This window comes from Cervus elaphus, chromosome 14 (assembly GCF_910594005.1).
Source record: "Cervus elaphus chromosome 14, mCerEla1.1, whole genome shotgun sequence".
Classification (NCBI taxonomy): domain Eukaryota; kingdom Metazoa; phylum Chordata; class Mammalia; order Artiodactyla; family Cervidae; genus Cervus; species Cervus elaphus.
In genome coordinates this window covers 34,165,884-34,181,727 of record NC_057828.1, presented here as the reverse complement: position 1 = coordinate 34,181,727, position 15,844 = coordinate 34,165,884, and the positions used below count along the sequence as shown (strand labels likewise).

The window sequence follows — 15,844 nt, the reverse complement described above, 5'->3', positions numbered from 1 at the left end:
CTACCCAAATGCTTTCATCCTCAACTTGGTATTTTCAGCTGGAATCAGCCACCTCTTCTTCCATTTTAGATTTATCTTATCTGTTTCTCCAGCTATTTGCTTAGAACTCCTTAAAATTTTGATTTGATTTGTACAAACTGACAGTCTTGCGCAGGGGATTTTCTTCTGCTTAATAATTGGTTTAATTTTCCTAAATCCTAACTTGGGAGTTGAATTTTAGACTCAGGAAGGGCCTTTCTTTTGTCTCCCATGACCTCTGATGCAGGGTTTAGGAGATCATGTTTGTTTTTAGAGAGTGTCCTCCACTCCATACTGCAAAGCGGACTTTGCAGGCCTTCTCATGGTACTAATAGCCAAAGAAGTTAGCCTCAGAATTGCATTTCTGTGTTTTCTTTGTATCTACCAAGAAGGCAAACCTCCTGTAAGATTTATTCTGTCCAATTTAGGACCTGGTCATGCAGTTATGCAATCTCTTTAACTAACAGGATAAGACCCCCAGCTAGGTCACACACTTTGGTTCTATTCCTATGGCTATACCTTTGGCAAAACTATGCCAAAGCGCTAATAAAAGCTTATGAAAAAATAAAAGGCTGTGATTTTGTGAAAAGAAAAATAACTCTCACTCTCAAAGAGAAATTTATTTTGGTGTGTCTTAGAAGTTTAATTTTTCCTTTTACTAAATAAGAGGTGAGTGAATGTTCTTCCAGTTTTCCAGAATTTAGATATGTGATAAGAGATGAATGTCTTAAACCCCAGAGAATCTGCACAGTGGCTAGCCAGTGGTCTAGTCTAGTCTAAGGTCAGCTATATTGCTTGGTGCTTTAGCTGGCACAAGGCTGCCCCAATTTTAATTCAAAATTTAGAAAAATACACATTTAACTTTCTACCATAGTATGGTTTAACTGATTAATAAATTTTATTTTTAAAGTTCTCTTCAATGGCTTTTAAGAATCTTGTATTTTACAGTGCAGTCATATATGAAGATGAAATATTAACATTTGTGAAATGATTTGAGTTGAAATTGATTATGTATAGTACTAGTAATTCTCAGTTCAAGCTGATGGAGGCAGAAGGGATAGCACCCAAAATAGGAACTTCCAAACAGTGCCAAAAACTCATTTTAGCCTTTGGTTATAATATCCTTAGAGCTTACAAACAAGTGGCAAACTGAAATTTGAACTTTTCAGGTTCTTCGCCCTTGTTCAAAATGGGAAAAGAATTACAGGGGGGCTTCCATGTTCACAAAATAAGTAATTAGTCCCCCAATGAATCAGAATTAAATATGGTAATTATGGTGGTCATTTTTGTGTCCTTAGATATGACTTACATGTTTAAATGTTACCAACATGAAAGCAATTTCTGTTTAACTGGGAAAAACTAAATTGTGAAAATAAAGTTCATATACCTAAATATCAATTTATAACAATTATTCTTGGTATGTTAAATTAATTGTAAAAATAAACATGAAATATAACTTTAGATACTCCTTGGAAGAAAAGTTATGACCAGCTTAGCATATTAAAAAGCAGAGACATTAGTTTGCCAACAAAGGTCCATCTAGTCAAGGCTGTGGTTTTTCCAGTAGTTATGTATGGATATGACAGTTGGACTATAAAGAAAGCTGAGTGCCAAAGAATTGATGCTTTTGAACTGTGGTGCTGGAGAAGACTCTTGAGAGTCCTTTGGACTGCAAGGAGATCCAACCAGTCCATCCTAAAGGAGATCAGTCCTGGGTGTTCATTGGAAGGACTGATGTTGAAGTTGAAACTCCAATACTTTAGCCACCTGGTGCGAAGAAGACTCATTTGAAAAGACCCTGATGCTGGGAAAGATTGAGTTCAGGAGGAGAAGTGGACGACAGAGGTTGAGATGGTTGGATGGCATCACTGACTCAATGGACTTGAGTTTGGGTAAACTCCGGGAGTTGGTGATGGACAGGCAGGCCTGGCGTGCTGCAGTCCATGGGGTCGCAAAGAGTCGGACACGACTGAGCAACTGAACTGAATAACTTTAGATGGGCGTGAGAAATCTTCATGGCTTTGTCTCCAAGAGCTTTGTATCACAAAGATCATCTTCAGTCTGCTCATTACATGGCCCAAGAACCCAGGTCCTCCTCCCACCCCAGGCTTCTTTCATTACACTGGGCCTTCCGAGACAACATTCAACAGAAAAACTGTTTTTATAAATGCTTAACGGGGCTTTCCTGGTGGCTCAGAGGTAAAGAACCAGCCTGCCAATGCAGCACACAGGGGTTCAGTCCCTGGGTTGGGAAGATCCCCTGGAGAAGGAAATGGCAACCCACTCCAGTGTTCTTGCCTGGGAAATCCCATAGACAGAGGGGCTTGGGGGCTACAGTAAACAGGGTTGCAAAGAATCAGACATGAGTTATCAACTAGACAGCAACAACAAATGCTCAAAGAGCCATCATCTTGCTGTTTGTCCTTTTTACAAGCAATATTTTACCACTTGAAAATACAAATAGTGACTTCACTTTCCTAATAGTTTTTCTTCTTATGTTTTTAATGCTGTCATGATAGTCCTGTTCTACAGAGACCAGTAAAAGTACAGATCACTTTCTCTAAATTGCTGAGGGATCTGTCAAAAATTTGATATTCCCCCTTTTTGAAATCCTGGAGACCACCAAGAATACAGAGTGGAAGAGAGGGTAAATTAATTTCAACAGTAAAAAGAAAAAAATGATTAGTGAATAGCCCGTAGGTAATAAATCTATGACAGGGCATGACAGAGTTAGGGTGCTCAGAATATGTAGCTTACATTTTGAAGTTGAAACAAAGGCACATACCTGGATGTTATAGTTTGTCATACAGTTCACCCAGCAAATATTTTTTAGCACCTTCTCTTAAGCACTAGGAATACAGCAGTGAACTATGTAATTATGCCTTCATTCTCTTAGGGACAATTAGCCAATAAGTTAAAATAGACGCAAAGAGTCGGACACGACTAAGAGACTGAACTGAACAAGTATGGCCGGGAAATGTAAAACAGGAGAGGGGCAAGGTGTGCTGGGGTTGGGGGAGTTTTTCAGTTATAAATGGGGTAGTCTGGGGAGCCTGAGCAGTAAGGTAATATTTGAGTAAATATCTCAAAGAGGTGGAGGGAACAGTAAGTAGTCCTGAAGGGGAAGATAGGCAGGGAGTTGAGGGGAGGTACAGATTGCCAGCAGCCTTGTCAGTGGCTTGTAAGGACTTTGGCTTCTGCCTCCAGTGAGAAGGAAGATACTGAAGGGTTGTTACTAGTGAGGAGATAAGAACTGGCAGGACTGCTAGATTCAATGGACTCAAGATGCTATTTCATGTACGTCTTTTTTTTTTTTTTTGGTATAGAAAATCAATGCCAGTTTAATAAAAGAAGCAAGAAACACACTGAGATACATTTGTCAATCTTCTTACAAAAATGTGAGAAGTTACAAGTACCTACAAATTACTAAGTATTAACAGTACACTTTCATATAGACTAACAGAAATGCACAGCAGGGAGGGAGGATGTTTCAAATTCCGGTTAAATATACAGCCATAAATATCAGACAAACAAGGGCTGCAGTCCCAGTTAGATAGCATAGTGGCTGTGTGATCTTGCGCAAGCTATTTATCTCTCTGTGCCTGAGAGTATTTACATCTAAAATGATACCCGCCTCATGAGGTTGTTGGGAAAATGCATTGAGATAGTATAAACTCTGAGGACAGGGCTGGAAGCACAGTAAGAGCTCAGTATATGTTAGTCTTCATTAGCTACTTTGAGCAATTCAATAAGCTTAAGAAAATCTGGAGTTGGATTGCTAAATCTTATTTAGGAAATTATACATATCGTATAAATTGTCAATGAATTGTTCACAGTGAAATGTCAGTCTGGGAAAAAAATGAAGTCTGGATAGGAGAGTGCAGGCTTTGCTTCTAGGCATGGCACTGTTACTGTAACCAGTTGGGGGACCTTTGGCAAATTGCACCATCTCTCTGGATGTTTGTTTCCTCATCTATAAACGAAGCAGAGCAGACTGGAAGATTCGTAGAGTCCCTCTAGGGTGAAACTTCTGTGAATCTCCTGTTTGCTGACTCCACACTGTCCATGGAGGAGCACTATTTAAACTTTGAAATATTGATTATTCATATTCAAATTTTACTTGTTACATTCAAAACTTTGCATTAGAGTCTTGAAGCATTTCATAATTAATTAGTAGACATGAGATTTAAACTAGAGTATCACAGCTTTTAAATTTTAAGTGGTACAAAATATTCTCATTTATATGGAAAAACTCAAACGAGCTTTTTGGCCAACCCAATACTTTCTTGGATACCGCAACAGGCTAAGAGGTTTAAAGTAAAGGGTTTCTCCAAAAGCAAACCAGATTCCCACCGCCATGGCTTTCTGTGCTTCCCATTACTGCTGCAGTGTCCCCACTGGTACCGACACCACCATCTGCTCCTCTGATAAACGCTGCCCATGTGGACTCAGCCTGCCCAGCACCTGCCCACACACAGTTTGGTTAGCGGAGCCAACCTGCTGTGACAGCTGCCCCCCACCATGCTACATTCCTTGACCCTGTGTGCCCACGTGCTTCCTGCTCCACCCTCCCAGCCCACCCTAGGCCTGGAGACGGTCAACCTCGCAAGCTTCACTCAGCCCTGGGATGAGCCCTCCATCCCAAGCTGCTGCTGACCGATGGCTGCCTCCCTCAGTGTCTGGTGATAATATGGAAGCTATCTCTTCAGCATTCACTTGCCTCAGTATATTTATTATGTATAGAGGCAGACCAGATGGCCTAGATATGGACAACCTACCATTCATCTTAATGGAAAGAAAATCAAGAAATTTGTTATGGCTATTTGGCTGAGTGTCATTTGGTTCATTTGGGCAGGTGACTGTCATCTATTATCAAAGGTATTGAAATCTATCAGACCTCAGATTGTATTTTCTTGGTCATGTTGCTTCCTAGATCCCATTTCTTATACTGAGTATTTTCATAGAGAAAAATGTAATTTCTTGATGAGTTTTTCAATAAACTTTATTTCTGTGACAACAAATAAGTAAGTGGTTTCTGTAGGAACTATCTTGCCTTTAATGTTATGAATCTGTCTTCACACTCATTATATAATGTCTGTAGAATAAAATGTGCCCATTAGAAACCTGCAGAAAAACTGGAATCATGTAGTTCATAGTAAAATATGAGGGTTTTTCTGATAAATATTTACCAGGTGAAGAGTGATTAACATTTAGCAAAACTCATTTAACACGGAGGCAGGATGAGCAATGAGGAGTTTATAGAAAGTGCACACCATTATACCTTACCAGTGACTGGTCAGTATCACAGTACCTAATTTAAAAAGAGGAAGAAAATGTTTGAACCATTCTGAACCACAGTCAAGAATGCATGAAAAGACTAAAGCGATTATGACCTCATAAGTTCCCACCTTCTACCTGTGATGTGATTGTCTATTTTGAAGTTTGTCTCAGTTCCTTGAGGGCAGGGAGGGGAACATGACTTTTCCAGCAGGTGTGCACTGTCTTCGCTCAACATTCACAGAGAGCGAGGCACTGCACTGGGGAACAAGGAAGGAGAGCTGAAATAAAAAATATCCCTTAACAATGTGTGAACTGCACTGCAACTCTGACTTGAACTGAAGGATTCTTGATTTAAAAGAGAGTTATTGGGCTTCCCTGGTGTCTCAGTGGTAAAGAATCTGCCTGCAGGAGACGTGGGTTTGATCCCTGATCCAGGAGCAACCTAGCCCGTGTGCCCCAACTACTGGGCCTGTGCTCTAGAGCCCAGGAAGCACAAATACTGAGCCCACGTGCCGCAGCTACTGAAGTCTGGGTGCCCTAAAACCCATGCTCTGCAACAAGAGAAGCCACCACAATGAGAAGCCTGGGCCCTGCCACGAGAGAGTAACCTCTGATCACCACAACTAGAGAATGCCCAATGCAGCAATGAAGACCCAGCACAGCCAAAAATAAATAAATAAAAATTAAAAGAGAGAGTTATTAAAAAAATCAAATAAAGGCTGTAATAATAAATTTTATTCAGCAGAGTCTTCTTGGCATAACACTAGCACTTGTTAAATAAATAACAAGTAAATTTCTTTGCTAGCTCTACTTTCCACTTGGCAGTTAGTATTTTTTTGTGGACACCATATATTAGTGAATACCATCAGAGATCCTAAAGTCTTAGAACTACTAAACAGATTTTTTTATGGCCTGTAGATTTTACACGTCAAGGTGCCCTACCCTCTACATTGACAGTATTCTGTGTGATTGCTTCCATCTAGTGAAGCAGGCTTGTGTTAACCGATTTTATACTCATGTTTAGTGGAGCCATACCCAAGGCTGTGTAGTCCATTTTTCTATTTTAATGCTCCATCTTTCCTTTTCCATTTCCTCATTAGATAGAAGCAACACAAAGGTAGGGACATTATATTCTCCATAATGCCAGCAATATTGCCAAGCACTAGATGCTCAGCAAATATTTTTACTTTATTTAGAAAGTGGTATTAAACTATTAAAGTCTTAAGACTCCACATACAAGCCCCATCAAAAAAGTGTAACCCAGAACATAACAGTTGAATATGATCTGGAAAAGTACATAGAGATGATACATAGGAGATTATTTACCAGTGTTAACCAATATAGTTGTCACAAGTAGCTGATTAAATTAAAATAAAAATTGAAAATTCAATCCCTCAATCACTTAACCACACTGCAAATGTTCCGTAGCCATTGGTCTCATACTGGATAATGAAGAATGGAATATAGCCATCATCACAGAAAGTTCTTTGGGATACAGCTGTTCATAGACTGTTTTAAAAATACAATTTATACCCAGGGACCAACCCTAGTCTGCATATGGCTCAAGCCAGACTAAAGGGAAAGCTGGCCCCAGGAATCAGAGTGAAAGTGTGCGTATATGCGTATGTATAAGTATATCATACATTTATAAATATATACATGAGTAGTAAACCTCCCAATTCATCCTTTGATCTACTTAATAAATATTTATTAAACACCTACTACATACCAAGTTCTATACTATGTTCAGGGAAAACACAGATGAATAACACGGTCCCCAACCTCCAGGAGTTTGCAGCTTGGGGATAAAGACAAGCTATAACCAGGATGCTATACTGGTACAGCTGTTTCATGGGAATTCAGCCATGCTGACCAACCACCGAGCTATAGGGTTCCCCACTCACAAATATTCACACATGCAAAAATGAAACAAAACCTCACATACACCTTCAAGAGGTCAGTTGTATGACAAGTTAGCAGTAATTAGCAGTAATGGGCTTTCCTGGTGTCTCAGACAGTAAAGAACTTGCCTGCAGTGCAGAAGACCTGGGTTTGTTCCCTGGGTCGAGACGATCCCCTGGAGAAGGGAATAGCTACTCACTACAGTGTTCTTGCCTGAAGAATTCCAGGGACAGAGGATCTTGGCAGGCTACCGTCCATGGGGTCACAGAGTCAGACACAACTGAGTGACTAACACTTTAACTTTTTTTTTCATCGTATATCATATTCATTATTTTATATACTGCCTATTATTTGCAGATTTCTGCCAGCTGATAAGTAATATAGTCTTTCACTAAAAACTGTCAGGAGAATAAATAAGCCCTGGGATGTAAAATATAGCATGGCAACTACAGTTAATAATACTGTATTATATATTTGAAAGTTGCTAAAAGAGTAGAGGCTAAACATTCTCATCACGAGAAAAAAATTTTTTTTGTTAACTGTGTATGATGATGGATGTTAGCCAGACTTATTGCGGTGATCATTTTGAATATAAATATCAAATATTTACCACTAATATCAAATCATGTTGTGCATCTGAAAGTAAAATTATGTCATATGTCAGCTATACCTCAATTTTTTAAAAAGCTGTCAGGAGTTTAGGGGGAAGAAATCAAACCGAAAGTGCTTTCCGCACTGTCCTAATTGCCTAGATGCTATGTTTATACTCTGTGTTTATGTAACCTTTCTTCCTTTTCACTGTTTTCACTTTGGTCCACATAAGCACATTTGAGATGGGTCATCTTTTAAGTCTGCACTATTTTTCTTGATTCATTTATTTGTGATATCAACTGCCAGTTATTGAGTGCCTGGTTATGTACCAGTCACTGTACTGGGCATTTTATACAAAATATCTCTAATCCTCATAGTAATCTCATAATATGGCAATTATTTGTCTCAATTTATAGATATGGAAACTGAAAAACAGAGGGATTAAAGAACTTGATAAGTTCAGCAAGTGGTAAAGTTAAGACATCAAATCAGGGGTGCCTGACTTCCATGCCAAACTCTTTCCTGCATCAGTAAGTTTGAAGCATTAGAGTTTCAAGTCAGAACTGACATGCTGTAATTCTAGCAAGATTTCATAGTGTACAGTATGTATACTATGTGTACACATAGTGTACAATATGTATACATTATGTACGTTACAGTACAGTACAGGAAAAAGAGACAGGCAAACCAACAATTACATTGCAAGAGTAGTATATTACAAAAGTGATGCAATAGTAGTGGGTATTGAGTTTGGAAAATGGAGCAAAGGGCTTCTTGGGGGATAAGACGCTTGAAAAAGCTGCATCTTCAAAAGCAAGAAGGTTGAAAGAGAAGGAAGGCCATTCCAGGCAGTAGGAACAGCCCCTGGAGATGCATAGAGACGAGAAGCATTCCTACAGCTGGAATTCAATATGGCTGGAGTACAAAGATTGGGGGAAGGGGGCAGAAACTAGGGCAGGAGTAAAAGTTGTTGTTGCTGTTTGGTTGCTAAGTCGTGTCTGACTCTTTTGCGACCCCATGGACTGTAGCCTGCCGGGATCCTCTACCCGTGAGATTTCTCAGGCAAGAATATTGGCATGGGTTGTCATTTTCTTCTCCAAGGTAAAGGTAGGGAATGGTTATAAGGAACAAAGAGGCAGATTGAAAAGAACCCAGATCAGCTAGAAGCTGGAGCTTCATCCACTGATAAAGACGTGGGGGGTGAGAGCACTAAAGAATTTTGATCTGAGAAGTGGCATGATCAGGTCCAAATTTTAGAAAGATCATGTAAGTATTGAAAACTCATGTGGTTCCAAGTTGTGAGCATGAAATAATAAATGAGTGAAGAGCATTCAAGGTTTAAGGAAAACTGCAGTCAAGATGAGACATGTAAATGTCACTTGGTCTTTTGTCAGGGGCACTTTGAGAATGACGAAAATCTCAGAGAACTGGAACAAAGGACTCACTTAAAGGACCGCATGGGGACTTCCCTGGTGGTCCAGTGGTAAAGAATCTGCCTGCCAGTCAGGCGACAAGGGTTCAATCCCTGCTCAGGGAAGATTCCACATGCAGCGGGGCAGCTAAGCCCATGTGCCACAACTACTGAAACCTGCGTGCCTAGAGCCCATGCTGGGCAAAGAGAAGCCACCACAATGAGGAGCTTGCACACTGCAACTAGAGAGGAGCCCACCTTGCCACAACTAAAGAAAAGCCCTCATGTAGCCAGGAAGACCCAGCACAGTCAATAAATAAATAAATAAAAATATAAAATATGTATTATTCAAAATTGTAAAGCAATTTCCCACCAGTTAAAAGGTAAATCAATTTTTTTTAAAAAAATTTAAAGTTAGACATCATCAGGAAGGTAAACTATAAGAAATATTGTTTTTCATTTGTATAGGTAAAGAACATCCTTGATGATGTAGATAACCAGTGCCAAAATGAGAAACTAGAAAAGAAAAACTAGTAAAACATCAAAAGGGAAGGAAAAATACGTTGGGTTATAGCAGAATCAGTGATGGAAAGAACATGAGTATGAAGTTGTAGCAATAATAGAGAGGCAGATGCTGAAGATACTTATAGAATATAAAAAGATGCGGATGTTTCTTTGGGTAAAGTTGGGAAATAATTCAGGTTTTATCTGAATTATGGGTAGATGACTGATATGATCTGGCCAAAATTTCAAAGGTCTCTGGTTACTTTCAATACATATGTATCAAAATAACTCTTCTGCTTAAGAGATCTACTGTGGTTTCTGGTTACTTGACTAGATCTTATCTGATCATGGTGAATTAAGTAAAGAAAGGCTTCTAAGCACTGGAGGGATGGAGTTTTCATCACCAGAGATGGGAAAGTCAGTGAGTAGAGTAGGATGAAAATTAACTGGGTAAAATAATTTATCTATACATAAAAGTTAAAATGTTGAAATGCTCATAGGGTCATTGCTGTTATCGTTGTTTAGTCGCTCAGGTGTGTCCAACTCTTTTGTGACCCTAGGACTATATGGCCTGCCAGGCTCCTCCGTTCATAGAATTTCCCAGGCAAGAATACAGGAGTGGGTTGCCATTTCCTTTTCCAGGGGATCTTCCCAACCCCGGTATCAAGATCAATAAAAATATTGACAGTTTGAAAAAATAAAAATATATATACAACCAGTGCTCTGGGACAACCCAGAAGGATGGGGTGGGGAGGGAGGAGGAAGAGGGGTTTAGGAGGGGGGACACATGTACACCTGTGGTCGATTCATGTCGATGTGTGGCGAAAACTGCCACAATATTGTAAAGTAATTAGCCTCCAATTAAAATAAATTAATTAATTTTTAAAAATTGGGGGGCAGCAGCTTGATGAAAATATATTTTTCCTTGCAATGGAAATATGGGAAGAATCAATTCTTTGTTTTACAAATTATTTCATTTTTAAAATAATACTCTTCTAAAGTAATAAATACATGATTTGGAAAGTAAAAATAAAGAAAGAAATAAAGGGTCATTTTGGCCTGGTTGCTTAGCAGTAAAGAATTTGCCTGCAATGCAGGAGATGGAGGAGATTCAGGTTCATTCCCTGTGTTGGGAAGATCCCCTGGAGAAGGAAATGGCAACCCACTCCAGTATTCTTGCCTGGAGAATCCCACGGACAGAGGAGCTTGGAGGACTATAGTCCATGGGGTCACAAAGTGTCGGACATGACTGAGAGACTAAACAACAAAAACAGTAATGACCCTATGACTGTGAACCCTGTAACCATGTGGGAATAGGACTCAGGACTGCCACGTTATTCCATTTTTTTAAGGGACATTGGAAATTTTCATTTTTCTGTGACATTGCCTGAGTTCTGGAGGTGGCGGACACCATGCAGGCCGAAAAACCTGCATCTTTGTTCGTCTGTTTGTAAGTCCTGCCTAGAGAGTCTTGAGGTGAACATGGGCGAGAAGATCAAGTAGGAGGCTATTTGGAGTAAAAACAGGTGAGAAGTGATGAGGACCACTCTGACAAGGTCAATGGGTTTGTTTAGTTTTGAGAAGGGAAAGGAATGGTGAGGAAAGCTTATTTAACATTCTGAGGGTTTCCTTAAACCCCAGTGATATTTGTTTGGACTCTGACTTGACCACTCAGTCTAGGCAAATATAGGTATTGGGTTAATTTTCTAAACAATGCTGCCATTAGAATGGAGATGGAATATTTTGTGGGAAGGGGCACAGTTTTACTAAAAGGGAGAAGTTGAGCAAAGCCCCTCGTTTTGGGGGCTTTGGGGACAAGTACACACAAAGACATTCGATTTCTAACCTGTTCCTTTCATCCCACTCACCACAAAATGGCCACAAACAGATTAAGAGACAAATGAATTAAGTCGTAGAATCAAAGCAAACCTTAGTGACACTTCAGGCCTGGAAATTGTTTCAGTTCCCTCTACTTATTTATACCATAGAAACAGTGTTAAACTGAATATCTAGGAGAGTTCTGAAAAGTACAGGCACACAACAGGAAAGTTGTAATCCAATGGGAGCAGATGGGTGGGAGGAAAACAGACAGCCTTGACAGGCAGAGCTTCACCGTCAAGAGGTGGCCCAGTGAGAGGACCACGTGGAGGGGAGGGATGTATGTATGAGAATCTTAAAACTTTTTGTTTCTTAGCAAGAGGTAACGATACTGTATTTTCTACAGGTCATCTCCCTGAGCCTAGCTGTATCACTGCCTCATCTCTTAATTACTTATTGTATATAACACATATGAATATCATATCATATCTCATCCTCACAGTGATAATGAGATTATATAAGGACCTGCTTATTCTAATCTGTTTTAAGATTCAGTATATGTGGCACCTCCTCCAAGAAGATCCTCCTGATTGTTCCTAGCCCACCCCCCTCATCCTTTACTCTATAAAGTATGCCTCCCCTGAGCTTCTGAAATCTTCAGTGCTATTCTTGGCCCATGGAGTAATGATCATCTATTTCTATGGCATCACCAATGCGATGGACTTTGAGCAAGCTCCAGGAGTTGGTGATGGACAGGGAAGCCTGGGGTGCTGCAGTTCATGGGGTCACAGTGAGTCGGACACGACTGAGCGACTGAACTGAACTGATTGTTTCTGTCTGTCTCCCACTGATTGACCTTCTCAAGGGGACTCTGCTGTATGTCTAGCTTGTTTTATGTTCTTAGACCAGCCTGAGAAGTAAGTATTCAGGACACATGATATGTGGAATAAATGATGCTTTGGAGATTAGTGTAACTCAGCAAATGGCTGTATTCCTTACCAGACAGTTACTTTAGGCAGAGTTGTTTCCTTCGCTCAATTTCAGCCTCTTCACCTGTAAAATGATACTGTCCTGCCTACCCTCGAGAGGCAAAAGTCACATGTACTGAAATACTAAGCTATAAAATGTCAATGGTATACATATCATTATTAGTTTTCAAACATAGATTTTGGGAAAAAAAGAAGACGGGGAAAAAAAAGAAAGAAACCAGAGGGATTCTTAACTCTTGAGTGTTTATCTGTGTACACAGTTCACAAGAACCACTGTGGTCAAAAGAAAAAGATAACTAGCAGCCTTACTTACCTTATTTCTGCAGAAGCATTGTTATTGTTGTAAAAAGTTAAAAATCTAAAACTGACAAGGCACTAAAAAGAAGAGTGTAGTGCTTTAAAATGTGAGAACAAAGTCACTGCCTACCAGTCAAGTGGTGATAAATCCGCTCACCATCCACTCTAACTTGGGATTGGTATTGAGGCAAGCTAAGCCTCTTGAGACGGAGAAGGCAATGGCACCCCACTCCGGTACTCTTGCCTGGAAAATCCCATGGACGGAGGAGTCTGGTAGGCTGCAGTCCATGGGGTCGCAAAGAGTCAGACATGACTCAGCAACTTCACTTTCACTTTTCACTTGTATGCATTGGAGAAGGAAATGGCAACCCACTCCAGTGTTCTTGCCTGGAGAATCCCAGGGATGGGGTGGCACAGAGTCGGACACGACTGAAATGATGTAGCAGCAAGCCTCTTGAGAAACCTATATGCAGGTCAGGAAGCAACAGTTAGAACTGGACATGGAATAACAGACTGGTTCCAAATAGGAAAAGGAGTATGTCAAGGCTGTGTATTGTCACCCTGCTTATCTAACTTATATGCAGAGTACATCGTGAGAAACGATGGGCTGGAGGAAGCACAAGCTAGAATCAAGATTGTCGGGAGAAATATCAATAACCTCAGATATGCAGATGACACCACCCTTATGGCAGAAAGTGAAGAGAAACTAAAAAGCCTCTTGATGAAAGTGAAAGAAGAGAGTGAAAAAGTTGACTTAAAGCTCAACATTCAGAATGGCATCTGGTCCCATCACCTCATGGGAAATAGATGGGGAAACAGTGGAAACAGTGTCAGACTGTGTTTTGGGGCTCCAAAATCACTGCAGATGGTGACTGCAGCCATAAAATTAAAAGACACTTACTCCTTGGAAGGAAATTTATGACCAACCTAGATAGCATATTAAAAAGCAGAGACATTACTTTGCCAACAAAGGTCCATCTAGTCAAGGCTATGGTTTTTCCATTGGTCATGTATGGATGTGAGAGTTGGACTGTGAAGAAAGCTGAGCGCCGAAGAATTGATGCTTTTGAACTGTGGTGTTGGAGAAGACTCTTGAGAGTTCCTTGGACTGCAAGGAGATCCAACCAGTCCATCCTAAAGGAGATCCTGGGTGTTCATTGGAAGGACTGATGCTGAAGTTGAAACTCCAATACTTTGGCCACCTCATGCGAAGAGTTGATTCATTGGAAAAGACCCTGCTGCTGGGAGGGCTTGGGGGCAGGAGGAGAAGTGGACGACAGAGGATGAGATGGCTGGATGGCATCACCGACTCAAAGGACATGAGTTTGAGTAAACTCCGGGAGTTGGTGATGGACAGGGAGGCCTGGTGTGCTGCGATTCATGGGGTCACAAAGAGTCGGACACAAGTGAGCGAGTGAACTGAACTGAACTGAACTGAACTGAAGGGCAGCGCAGTCTGACAGACAGATTGGAGTTTCACCTCAGAGGTACTTACCTTCCACAGGTCTTCCCCTCCAGAAATTGAAATTCTGAACCTGGCCTTTATTCTACAAACGGTAGAGCAGCCTAGCTGTCCTACAACAGATGAGTTTGAAGCAAAATCGCTCTCAAATTACTATCAATAATTTTGCCTAAGCAAGCTAATTAAAGCACTTGGTAAACAGAAGCTTAATTTATGTTTGTCCAGAAATCAACCCTGAGTATTCATTGGAAGGACTGTTGCTGTACCTGAAGCTCCAGTACTTTGGCCACCTGATGTGAAGAGTGAACACATTGGAAAAGACTCTGATGCTGGGAAAGATTGAAGGCAAAAGAAGAAGAGGGCGGCAGAGGATGAGATGGTTAGATAGCATCACTGACTCAATGGACGTGAATTTGAGCAAACTCCAGGAGACACTGGAGGACAGAGGAGCCTGGCGTGCTGCAGTCCATGGGGTCTCAAAAGAGTTGGACACAGCTTAGCGACTGAACAGCAATAACAGAAGGAATTGAAGGAATTGCTACAAATTCCCGAGTTGAGAGATGATGGCCAGTTATGTTTTAAGCTCACACTTGAGATCTCTCTGAAAGGTAATAACATTTCTTCCCAACATAAGGTTTGTTGGGATGCAAAATGAGACTAGTTTCTAGTTTTTTTCCTTCATTAGATCTTGAGTCTGGTTATATCATTATATTCACATTTAAGTAAATGTGAATTCCCAGATCAGGAACTTTCAAACACAAATACACAGAGATTTTACAGTGTAAATACCAATTGTTTTTCTATGATGGGTGGTTCAATGTTAGCTCTACTTCCTTGCCATCAGTATGATAATAAAGAGCTGGAGGGAAGTGAATCACTCATCAGCATTTCACTAGAGTGATGGATCTTTTTAATGCCCCGCTTAAAGCTCTGGCACGGCTTCCCTCTGCTGTGGAGATAGAACAGGAACCCCTCCGGGGCTTCCAGGAAGTGGCTCCTGCTCCCTCTGCAGTCTTATCTCTGTGTTTCTTGGTGCTGTGCTTCGTCGGCCTGGTGGAACCCATCTGTTCCCAGGGCTGGCCTTGTTGTCCTTTCCTGCTCTGGGCAAAATCTTGGTCTGGCCAACCTCCACTCAGCTTCCAGTCTCAACGTAATTCCCATGTCCTGACCAAGCCCTGTTGTTCAGATTGAGCTTGATCCCACATGGAGCCCACACCTCTCTTTTCCTAACTGGTGGTGAAACAGACCTACCTCAAAGAAGCACTGCGAATTCAAATGGACTGTTGAGTGGGGGGCAGTCAGCAATGTTAGCCCCACTCCTGTTGTTGCTGTCCTGCTAGTCTCCTTCCCTAGACTGTATCTGTAAGGAGATGGCAGAGCACATCTATTCTATTCGTTCTGTTACCCCGACCTTCCGCAAAGAGAATTGGGCTCAATTACAGGTGCTCAGTAAATATTTCTTGAATGAAGGAATGCAAAAATTTGTTGAATGAGGGGATGGGCAGTTTTTGTTTAATGGGTACAGGGTTTATGTTTGAGATGATGAGAAACTTCCGGAGATATGGATGTGAG

General features: G+C 40.8%; 1 pseudogene; it reads left to right on the top strand.

Annotated features, from left to right (window-relative positions):
* Positions 1 to 4,258: 4,258 nt before the first annotated feature.
* Positions 4,259 to 4,920, top strand: LOC122708143 (annotated as a pseudogene).
* The last annotated feature ends 10,924 nt before the right edge of the window (positions 4,921 to 15,844 follow it).